Here is an 11283-nt window from a genome sequence, read left to right on the forward strand (position 1 = left end):
CAAGAGAGTCTGGGAAAGAGGTGGTGCTTGGCCAACCCACTGCCTCTGCATAAGTGCTGCCATTTTTTGTTTGATATCCTCCATGTGGGTACCACCATCTTTGGATGATGTGACTATCACATTGGATATCTTGGGTTGCCATTGATGTGTGTGTGTGTGTGTGTGTGCGCGCGCGTGTGTGTGTGTGTTTGTGTTGGGTGTAACAATGTGTATGAAATATGTATATCTTCCCATAGTTACATCAGGGATGGAGTGAGGGTCTTTGTAATGGGTTTGGCCTAATGCTGCTTATAATATGTGTATTTGAGTTCCTAAAACTGTTTGCATGAGAATCCACAGGTCTGCCCTAAGACACTGAGGGGACCTGTCCTCATTTCTGAGCCTACTCAGCCTCAGGTCATGATTTAGGAAGATGGTAGTAGACTTGGGGCATGCTGCTTAGTTCAAGGATATGAAGCTGAGGCTTGAAAGGTTCAAATCCTGGGGACAGGAATGCCTAGAAGCATGCTTAGTTTTTTTTTCCTACAGTTTTAGTTGATAATAAAATAGTGTATCCCTAAAAGTGTCTGCCTCCCTTAGCAGCACACAGTGTGAGAATCATCTCCCAAAGACAAAGGGGACAACAGATCAAAGGAAATGGAGATAAATCCAGAATTGTACAAAACACAGTTATGAGATCTGTGGCCCAAAGTACATCTTAGCAATATAAGAGATCTCCACACCCGAGGCAAGACAATGCCATATGAAGACAAAGGTGGCCTATGGGTAACTAAAGTGTACTGGTTTTCTCTGAAAAACTGCTAACACTATCAGTTAAGAAACTAGGTACAGTTGCCAGCAAGAAAAGCTCAGCTATCAATAGCTTTAAAGACAGCCTGCTAGGGTCACCTAGTGGGCAAGATGGCAGTTACATCCAACATGGCCATAATAATGTCAATTACCATCCCTGCAAGGTTATAGGTACACAGAATAGAGTGGTTTACATTTCCGATGCTGAAACCTGTTCAGAATGTCACATCAGAGGACAGGCAGCCTGAATAATCTTTTCCAAGTCCTGTGAGGAAGACAAAAAACTTTGAAAGCCAGGCATGGAGGAGAGGTGGGGCTGGCTAGGAAGGACCATTGAATGTGACCAGCAGAAACTGTGTCTCAGTGGAGAGGACCATGTTCTGAGGAGCCATTGGGTAGAGGCTCAGGCATGTTTGCACAAGCTTTATGAGCCAGGCTTCCTGGCAGGTGTCATTTCCTTCTGAATAAGACAGATAACACTGCTGGGGTCAGCTTCAAGTAAAGATTTTATGTGAAGATAATTTGGTTACTCTCAGAATTTGGGCTTTATGCACATATTTCTCATTAGGATGTTTCAGGTTATTTGTGGTTCAAATGCAATTGCTAAAAAACAAAACAAACAAACAAACAAAAAATGTTCAACTTAAATACCAATCAAAGGAATTATCCAAGATAACAAATGGTATTTATCTGGGTATAAGTTAAATCTGAGAATTGTGAGGAGAAAAAAAATCAAATCCACATTTATTCAATTAAAGCAAGCTGCATTTTGGGGTTAACCGGAGACTCGTGATCTAACTGCCTCATCCTAAGTCAGGATTTGAGAGCACAGCCCCTGATGGCTTCTTGAGGTCCCTTTTATATGCGTGATAAGGTGTTCACAGAGAGGAGGCAGCTGGACGTTATACCTTGTTAAAAAGATACAACGGAGCAGAAGGAACAAGGGTAAAGACTACATCATGTGAACGGGGTCCCAAGCAGTTTATACCAGATCAAAGAAACAGAAACTTAGTTTTAATTACCTATAAAAACCTTAACCTGCAAGGACTTAACATAGGGTAAACAGGAGAAGTATTCTTTAGCTCCAAACAGGAAACTTAGCCTGCATGGGACAAACAGGAACTTCTTACTTACAAATAGAAAACTTGCAAGAACTGACAGAGGTCAAATAGGAACTTATTCTTAGCAATCTCAAGTGCAAGCAGAGCCTGGAAACTTCAAGGTATATTTCTCCTGTTTTGGTCTCACAAATAACATTTTGAGGAGAACACTTATGCTACAGTGAGCTATGGGCACATTCAACAAAGTCCAGGCAAACGAAAGCTTTTATAGATAAAAGGGGAGACAGCTGGTTTATTCCTTAGATACACAGGTCCCTGGCCTTGTAGATAAGAGAAGGTTGAGTTCTCAGTTCAGTGATGGTGGTGCCATTGTTTAAGAAAGATGTTCTGAGAGCATCTTGTGTGAATTTTTGCAGTCTACAGAATGTTAAAGAGAAACATTGTTACAGAAACCTGTGTAAGAAAACACACAAAGCTCACTTTTAGAACTACAAGTTCTCTAAGCAGAATTCGTCTCAGACAGGCAGGCTGGCTCTAATCTTGACTGGAGGAGAGAGTTAACCAGGGGGAAAACTTGTCTGAGAGCCTTTCAGTTCGTTAGGGCTGTCAGGTCCAAGGGTTTAACCCTAATAATTCATGTGACAGTTCTAGCCTGCCTCATTCCTGATGGGTGGCCTTAGCATGTGGAGAGAGAAGCCATGAAGTGTGTTTATGATACGTGTGATCTTGATTATTTTCACAGGCTTCTGTGACTTGGAGAACTAGGGTGTAAGTAAATCTGAGGGGCAGGTGACCAGTCTTTGATCAGCTTCTTGGTTCACATCTTAAGAGAACTCACTTGAAGAAGGCTTCGGTTCATCAGGTTCTGCTGGGCTTGTGACCATAGTGTAATTAGCATATGAATTCATTCAGCAATTTAATGTCTTCATTATTGGTTTCTCACAAACCCCAGTGTGAGGAGGTTACAGTGAATACTGCACCCCCATTTGGCAGATGAACAAAACGATGTACGCCTGCATACACAACCAGGATGAACACGGCAAAGTCACACAGCTGGTGGTGCTGGGATAGGGGACTCTGGTCACTTCACACTGCTAACTCTAGATTTTCTTTCTCACTGTTCCTGTGATGTGCGGACAACACGTGGTTAAATTTCCTCATTATGTCGGGATGGGGTGGGGATATCCTCTTGGGGGGGGAAGGGGTGGGATGCGGGAGGAGGGAGACGGGCAGGGGGAGGGGGAACGGGATGGGGGTAACGACTGGACTGTAAAAAACAATAAAACTAATAGCATGTCTACTTACTAAAATGTTCTCTGTGAGACAGTAGCTCTTTAGTTCTGCGCCTGTGCTTCTGCTAAAGCCCAGTGCTGGTGTTTGAGAACTGGCCAACAGACACAGAAGAAACTGAGGTTCTTTCCTCTGAAAGACAGTGTAGAGGCTCCCCCATCTTGTGTTTTTGCTAACGTCATTTCCAGGCTTAGCTAGAATCAGTTATCTTTGACAGAGAGTCCCATGGAAAACTATTCAGCCACATTCTAGGAATAGGGCAGCATGTAATGCCCAAAATAGACCAGTAAGTCCGTCCTGCTCAGGAACCAGGTGACTTCTGGGATGCTAGGACCTGCAGCTCTTGAGAAATAACAAAACCTCATGGAAAAGTACAGTGGCCTATAGGTTTGTCCTTTGGAGACCCTGCAACACATGATTTGGGGCCATTTCAGCTGGGAAATTCCAGGGGTATGGTCCTGACTGAAGTCCATCTCTTGGTCGGTATTTAATAAATGCTTTCTTTGAATTTGGCCCAAAATGGTGGAGTTGGTTTTTCTGGCAAATCATAAGATGAACAACAGTCCTAGCTAACTTAGCCTTTGTTTAAACTGCTTGCTCATGTTGACCCCCTTCAGCTAGCTGCTTATCTTAGCTTCTGTTTAAAATGCTTGCTTCAAACTGCTTCCTTCCACGAGGGAGTGCCCCCCACTCTCTGTCCACCTGCAGCTCCAGTGCGAGATGCCAGGATGTGGTTTCTGCTTTTAGAAATCCCATGTTCTGGACACGCTGGGCTATACCTATGTCCCCCAAACACTTGAGTGTGGTCACAGATGACTGGAATGAAGACTTTCAGTTGGCTATACACTATGTCTGAGTGGTCGTCTCTGGTGAGCTTCCCCGTAACAATGTAGACTGGTCTGGGCTGCACCGAGTCCAATGTACTGGACCTCCAGGCAAAAAAAAGCCTTAGGTAGCAGCAAGTCCAGCAGGAAGGAAGAAGGGGTTTAATGTTAAATAGACAAATGTAAGCTACAAACAATTTATTCTATTGCAGTGAAGATGAGATCTATCAGTGGGCTGCTCCGCACACACGGATGAGTATTTTCATGATGTTGATAGGCTTGTAGGGTTGGGGTAGATAACATGGCGCTTGGGTAGGCCGAACAATGGTTACAAATAGGATGACTGTGGTCTTATCAAGGTGGATTCCCACTGTGCCCTTTGAGCACTGTGGTGCAGTGTGTACTCCTTACCTGTATCTGTCACACTGTTCTCCACCCTAGGACGCCCATGGGAGTAATTCCCCTCCTACACAACCAGGGGGATGGACATACAGAAACAGTTCTGACCGCCTGGCTTTCACCAAAGAAGCAAGAATGGAAACCATTTGAGTAGATGTGGACAAGGAAGTAAGCATGCCACTTCTGAGGCCCCTGAGCCAGAAACCATCCTTCTGGGGACTTCGATAGTGTCAGGTCCAAAGGAAACTCCGAAAGGTCATCTAAATATTCATAAATGAGCTCAGCCTAGAATGCAGAAGGCGTTTCTGGCAGTTGGATAGAAGCCAGCCTTCCTTGGGAACTTGTGAAGCCATTCCCCTCTGCCAAATAAATCATTTGCCTTACTTTTGGCAAAAAGGACATATGACTCTTCACTAAACATCTACTTGTGGCCAATCAGCATATCCAGGTCCACGCTGGCCCAGGCTCCCTCAGTCCCTGCTCTCCTCCTCTGCTCTAAACTCCCTTCAGCTCATGAGCATGCCTCTCCCAGCCACCCATCCTTCTTATACGGAGCCCGTCACTCTATCCTCTGCTCTTGCTAACCTCGCTATTCTTCCTGTGTTCCATCTCCCCCGCTAGTCTCCCCTCTCTCATAGTTAGCTCTGGCCTTGTCCAGTCCATTTTCTCTCTCTTCTCTTGGCTCATGTCAGCACCCTTCCACCCCTTGCATACAGGCAGGGCAGAGTATGTTGTCTATCTTGAAAATGATGTATTGTTTTCTGACCCTGGCCACAGGTTACACTTTTGGACCTATGATGTAAAAAAAAAAAAAGGTGTGTGTGTGCATGTGTGTATGTATGTGTGTGTGTGTGTGTGTGTGTGTGTATGCATGTGTGTGTGTGTGTGTGTGCATTTTGTTTTCCTTTCTTTGTTCTGGGTCCTGAGCCTGTAGTCCTTACTTAGTATTACAGACAGAAGTCCGAGTTTTTCTTGCTACAGTTGTTGTAACTGTAGCATGGCAGCCATTCTCTGAGATCTTACGACTCGGAAGGACTAGGTCTCACTAATAAAAACAAAATCTGTAACCTGTACCCAGGGCTGCTCATAGGCTCTTTACCAGCGAGACTGACCTGCCCCGGCCTGAGCTGGTGAGGGTTGACCACGCCCTGGTTGGTCTGAGGAAATTTTCCCCTGTATGAAGGTGAGTGAAGCTTTCTGGAATGCACGGCACCTCAGCCAGCAGGAACATTAAAGAAAAACACCGTGACTGAGGGCTAGGCGCTGCCCACGTTCCAAAGACTGGCAGTATGAACAACAGGGACCTGGGACCTCTGTGCCACCTCTGAAAACTATGCCATGTCCCACACAGGAAAGAACATTTATCACCCATTTTAAAGGTTTGGTTTGCTCTCTATGTGTAGATTGTTCCACTATGAGGATAATGAGAGTTTTTTGGACCGTTACCTTGAGACTTATTATACCATGATTCTTAGCACCATTTCAGAGAGTAACACAGAGTCAATGAAACACGGTTCAAATATTCTAAAGAGGGCACCACCTAAATGCCTGGTTCTTGAGTCTGGAATGTATAAGAGGGGTGGAGGCCAAATTCTCACTCTTCACTCTAAGGGCAGCACAGACTCTGCCAGGAGGACCCAAAATGAGGCTTCTGCTAATCTTGGCCCTTTGAGCCTGGGGAATAAGAGGGAAGCTGAGAGCATCCCTGACTGCTCAGGGAGGAAATAGTCCTGGTGGTTCCTGAGACTGGTGGGTACCGTAAGCTGAAAGAGCAGCCAAAGCTGACATCAGCCAGTCAGGGCGTGTCTTTCTATTGGCAGTGTGGCCTCTGCACTCCATGAGTGCTCTCCTGTGTTGTGGAGGGGAAGCATGCACCGCCCCGAGGTGGTCCCTCTTTTCCAGGAGCATCCATCACTGTCTCTGAGAGGAATGCTGGAGGCTTGGTGATGGAAAGATTACAAGATCTATGTTTGGGAATGAGAGCAATGATCCCTTAAGCCTTCTACGTCCTGGTCTACATTTTGTTCCCTAGCTTTTCTAGCAATAGCTACCAAAGCAAACCAAGGACCTCCTTGACACAGCTGGGCTAGAGACCTTCGGCCAGGAGCAAGGTCCCCTTCCTCATTTCCAGGAGATCCAGAAAACACAGGGCTGTTTTAGCGAAGGGTGACACAATTTCAAGTTCAAGAGTTCTGAGGTTTGGGGAAGGGGTTGCTAGAAAAACTGCAAAATTAAGTTTAGAGCGGTGACTTAGATGTAATTCTACTAACAGCCCCAGCTTGTCAGTCCTGACAGCCTATTTCTTACCATGTGCACTATTCCTTACTAATGTGCAGTGTGGCCTTGCTTTTGAATAGTTTCCTCGACACTTTGCAATCTGTGTGGGCTCTTTTTAAAAATTTTCTGAGTAAAACAGCCTGTGCAGATCACCTACCTACCATCTATTGGTTGTGTGTGCCCACCTACCTACCAGCTACTGGCTGTGTGTGTTGTGTAAATTATCACAGTTCTGGGACAGGAAAACGCTTTCAATGGGAAACCACAGCTGGTCCTAACCTTCCAGGTAGGAAGGTTAATAGGTTTTTCTTAGGAATTAGGTAAAATTATAGTGGGTTTGATTGGATGAGACATTTCATTTTACAAAAGGCAGAGAGCTTGGGGTTTGGATGAAACCAAGGAGACCTTCTCCTGTGAGGCAAGGTGAGTTGTAGATGTGGCCAGAGAGTAAGACTATAAGTCTTGATGGACATATTTATAGTAAATGGGAAGTCAGGTGTGAGGAAGAGAATCATGCTTCGACATGGTTGATCTCTGACAATATTGCACCAAGTGGAACTGGCTAATCATACAAAGATAAACACCTACACTTTCACCTAGAATAGCTGAGTGTACAGAAATAGAAAGTAGAATGGCAGTTTCAGGCCTGGAGGGAGAGGCAATGGGAAATTACTGGTTATTGTGTGCATGGAATCAGTTGTGCAAGATGAAATGCTCCAGGGACAGATGGTTCATGGCATGCCTGATCCTAGTAAAATATGCACTGAAAATGGTTGAGATGTACACGTTTTTATTGTCTGTGTCTTTTACTATATGTACTCTGCAACCATGTAAAGTGAAAAGAAACCTAGGTGTGACCAAGGTTGGTGAGAAGCACTCGGGGCAAATTTCTGAGAACAGAGGGAATGTTGGAGTGGAAAAGGGAGACTTAAATCTTCCTCAGCTTTGGGAAATGACTGGGAATATGGCAGAAGATAGGCAGGAAGAGGGGGAGAAGGTGGCCCTGGGGACAGTACTATGGTTTATGTGAGTGTATCCCCTAAAGATTCCTGTGCCAAGCACTTTACCTTCTATATGTGCTCCTGGGAGACAGTAGACTCTTTGAGAGGTGGAGCTCACTGGAACGTAGTTTGGTTTTAGAAGGTGCTGCCATCAGGATTCATGTAGTTCTCTTGGGATCCTGATTAGTTTGTGCAAAAATGGACTAATGGATTGTTATATAGAAAGACTGCACCATGCTTGGCTTTTTCTGTATATTGCTTTGCTATGTGGTAATACAGTTAAAAGTACTTTGGCCAGAAGTCAAGCAGATGAGATTGCTTGATCTGTGGCCTTCAGCCTCTCAAATGTAAATTAATCAATGACCTTTTCTTTATAAAGTGTCCAGCCTTCAGTGTCTTATTTTATAGCAACAAAAATAGACTAATATAAGGAAGGTTTGTGAGAAGGCCCGGGAATGGCATCTGGGTGTTGCCATGGGAAAAGAGGACCTCCTGTCTTACCCGTGATTTGATAATTAGATGAGAAAAGGGATAGCGTTGTCTGAGAAGAGAGGAGGGACACAGATCCTTTAGGAGACATTCAAGTTCCAGTTATTGTGTAAGGAGGAAGAAGAAGGAGCAGACTGACAAAAATTGTCAGGATGTCCTGGGTCTTCATGGAAAGGGAGGGACGGCCATCACCAAACATAGAAAACCAGAAGTTAGGGTATAAGAGAACCCACAACTTTATATCCTCAATCTTCTGTTTTTGCTGTGTTGAAGAGCATCTGAGGCTTGGACAGTTGTGTTCTAGTCCCTGGTAGTGGGATCAGAGCTTGGTCCTAGCAGAGACCTTCTGAAAACCCTGCTTAATGATAAAGAGTATTCAGGCGTTTTGTTGGCCTCTAGAGAGACCACAGTCTTCCACTCTAGGTCCATATCCAATCGTGCAAACAAAGCGTTGTTCTCACCCCCAGGGAGTCCAGGCACGATCGTAGGCCTTCCTTGACATAGTTCTCTAGGAACCAAATCAGAACTCTGCTTGCTAGCCCTGGCTTAGGTTAGTGTCTCAGTTATAAAGTTTAGAGAAAACAGATGGTATGCCAGGTGAAGCTGGGACCCAGGATCAGGTTTCCCATGCTGTCACGACTGAGCAGTGTCTGTTGACTCTGGGCATTGATAGAGGGTCAAGAACTGCCCATTCCCTGTGTGAAAGTGTTTGTCATAGGAGGGGGCTGGGGGACAGGAAATAATTCCTTAATGAAAGCTGAAAGGGTAGGAATGAGACTGTGTGTGTGTGTGTGAGAGAGAGGGGGGGGGAGAGGGAGAGGGAGAGGAAGGGGACCAGGAGGGACCAGATGGAAACAGCAGACTCCCTTCTTTATCTTCCACCTTTGAGGCTGTAGAACGGAGCAGTCAGGGCAACCACTTTCCTTCCTCATTCTGAGAGAGGTCAGAGAGGCACGTGGGGAAACCAGTTCAGCTTCTGGTAAGGTCTCAGTCATTCTGGGAACATCTGTTAGTATTGAAGAAAGTGTCTAAGAAGGAACTGGGCTGGTTGAGCAAGCTCTTTCTTCTCCTGTCCGGAGATATAAAAACCCGAAAGAAGTAAGTTTTTGGGAATTGTCTTTTGGAAAGCTTCAGAGGGTGGGACACTTTGGGACAAGGACACGTGGGAACTTGGCTAAAAAGTAGACTCTAGGAACCCATGGCATGTAGCGCCTTCAAATATTGCCAGGCTACATCTGGAATAACTTTGCAGCCTTTGGTGTGCTCTGATTCTGAGAAGTCTGTGGATTTCCTGGGCTTTTGACGAGTTCTGCCAAGAACTGTCTCCGGGTCTGTCTAGTTTACCACAAGGAAGCAAGCTCAATGGCAATGCCGTATTAGATCAGTCTTAATCCTAACGTCCAGAGCTCACTGAACCAGAACTCCTCTTCCCACCTTGTCGCTCTCTACTCCAAAATTTTCCAGATCTACCCGAGTCCATATAGGAAGCCGAACAATTTATATGCTGGAGGGGTTCACTTAGAACTTCTCTGGGACACAGAAGTTGGGGCACAGGAGCCCTAGAATGATCCTTCTGTTCAACAGTGTGTTGTGGCATGCCATAACTGGAAGCCCCAAGGAGCCACTTTTTCCTCACTCCATCCTCTAGCCACGAGCCTCATCCCCCTCCTCACCCTCCAAACTGAGGTTATAACCCCCATCACCTCAGAGCATGACTGTGTTTGGAGGTAGGCCTTTGAGCAGGTAATTAGGAAAAACAGAAGTAAGCCGACCCTCTAACCGAGCCTCACTGATGTCTCTCTACAGGGAAGCAATCAGGATATCAGCACAGGGAAGACAGCGTGAAGAACAGAAGAGGGGCACGCTAAGGAGTGCAGTCTCAGAAGAAGCCTATAGCGTCTCCACGTATGCAGCTCACACTTGCAGAACAGTCGGGGGATTAATTTCTGTCATCAAAGTCAATCCGTCTGTGGCACTTGGTGATGACAGCCTGAGAAAGTAAGGATGCATCGTCTAGGAACATTTTTATTAGCTGGATGTGGGGTTAGTTTAGCAATTGTCCTTTCATGGAAACCACAGAGGAAGTGGCCTGGACACGCTGGAAGGAGCTATGTGTGGAAGGAGCCGGTATCTTCCCTCTTCTGTCCGATCCTCCCTCTCCACCCGCATCCCCATCAGCTCCTGGAGTGCACTAGAAGCTGATACTGGAGGGTCGGGGTTAAAAACATACATCAATTCCTGTGGTTACAGGGCCAGGCTGAAGCACAGAATGGCAAACACAGAGACCATGGGTTTTGCAAAAGAAAAAAATCGTATCTGAAGGCAGCTGAGCTCAGCACGGAAGGGGAGAAGCACAGTTAGGTCCACTTCCTGGAGGTGACCGCAGTTGGTCTTCATCGCTTTTCATGGGGTGCATGTGCAGGACAGGTCAGTGTTGGAATGTTCTGAGGGCAGAAGGTTTGGTCCTCTGATGCCAAAAGGTCACACACTAGTCACTTGCTCAGGTCCACATGAGTCAATTTCAACAAACGGGTATCAAGTTTTGGAGAAGTGACCCAGGCAGCCATTCTCATCCAAACCCACATGTTTGAGGTGTTTAAGGCAGAGAGTGGAAGGCCGAGAACCTGTCCAACTGTGTGGCCTCTTAAATGAAGTGATTTCTAAAAGTCAGCTACGAGCGGGCTTAGGAAGATGGTCTGGAGGGTAAAATGCTCGCTAGGTATGCACAGTCACCAGCATCTGTGCGATGGTGCTCCACGCGATGGTGCTCCATGTGATGGTACTTATCTATAACCCCAGCACTGGGGCAAGAGACAAGAACACCCCTCTGACTCGCTGGCCCCCTGCACTAGGTGACCTAGCAAGTTTCAGGTTCATTGTGAGATCCTCTCAGAAAATGAGGTGGAGCCCACAAACTGTCATACACACACACACACACACACACACACACACACACACATGAAATAAAGTCTGCAAGTTATAAAAGCAAATAAAATTAGATTGTGTGTGTGTGTGTGTGTGTGTGTGTGTGTGTTTATGTATGTCAGTTTTGGTGGGGGTGGTGGGACCAAGCTGGTGGCTCATGTAGGATAAGTGACTGCCCTATTATCAAAGTCCTTACATTTTGGGCCTCTTAAAAAATTTGTCTTTTTA

Source organism: Micromys minutus (genome assembly GCF_963924665.1).
Source record: "Micromys minutus genome assembly, chromosome: 10".
In the NCBI taxonomy this organism is placed as follows: Eukaryota; Metazoa; Chordata; class Mammalia; order Rodentia; family Muridae; genus Micromys; species Micromys minutus.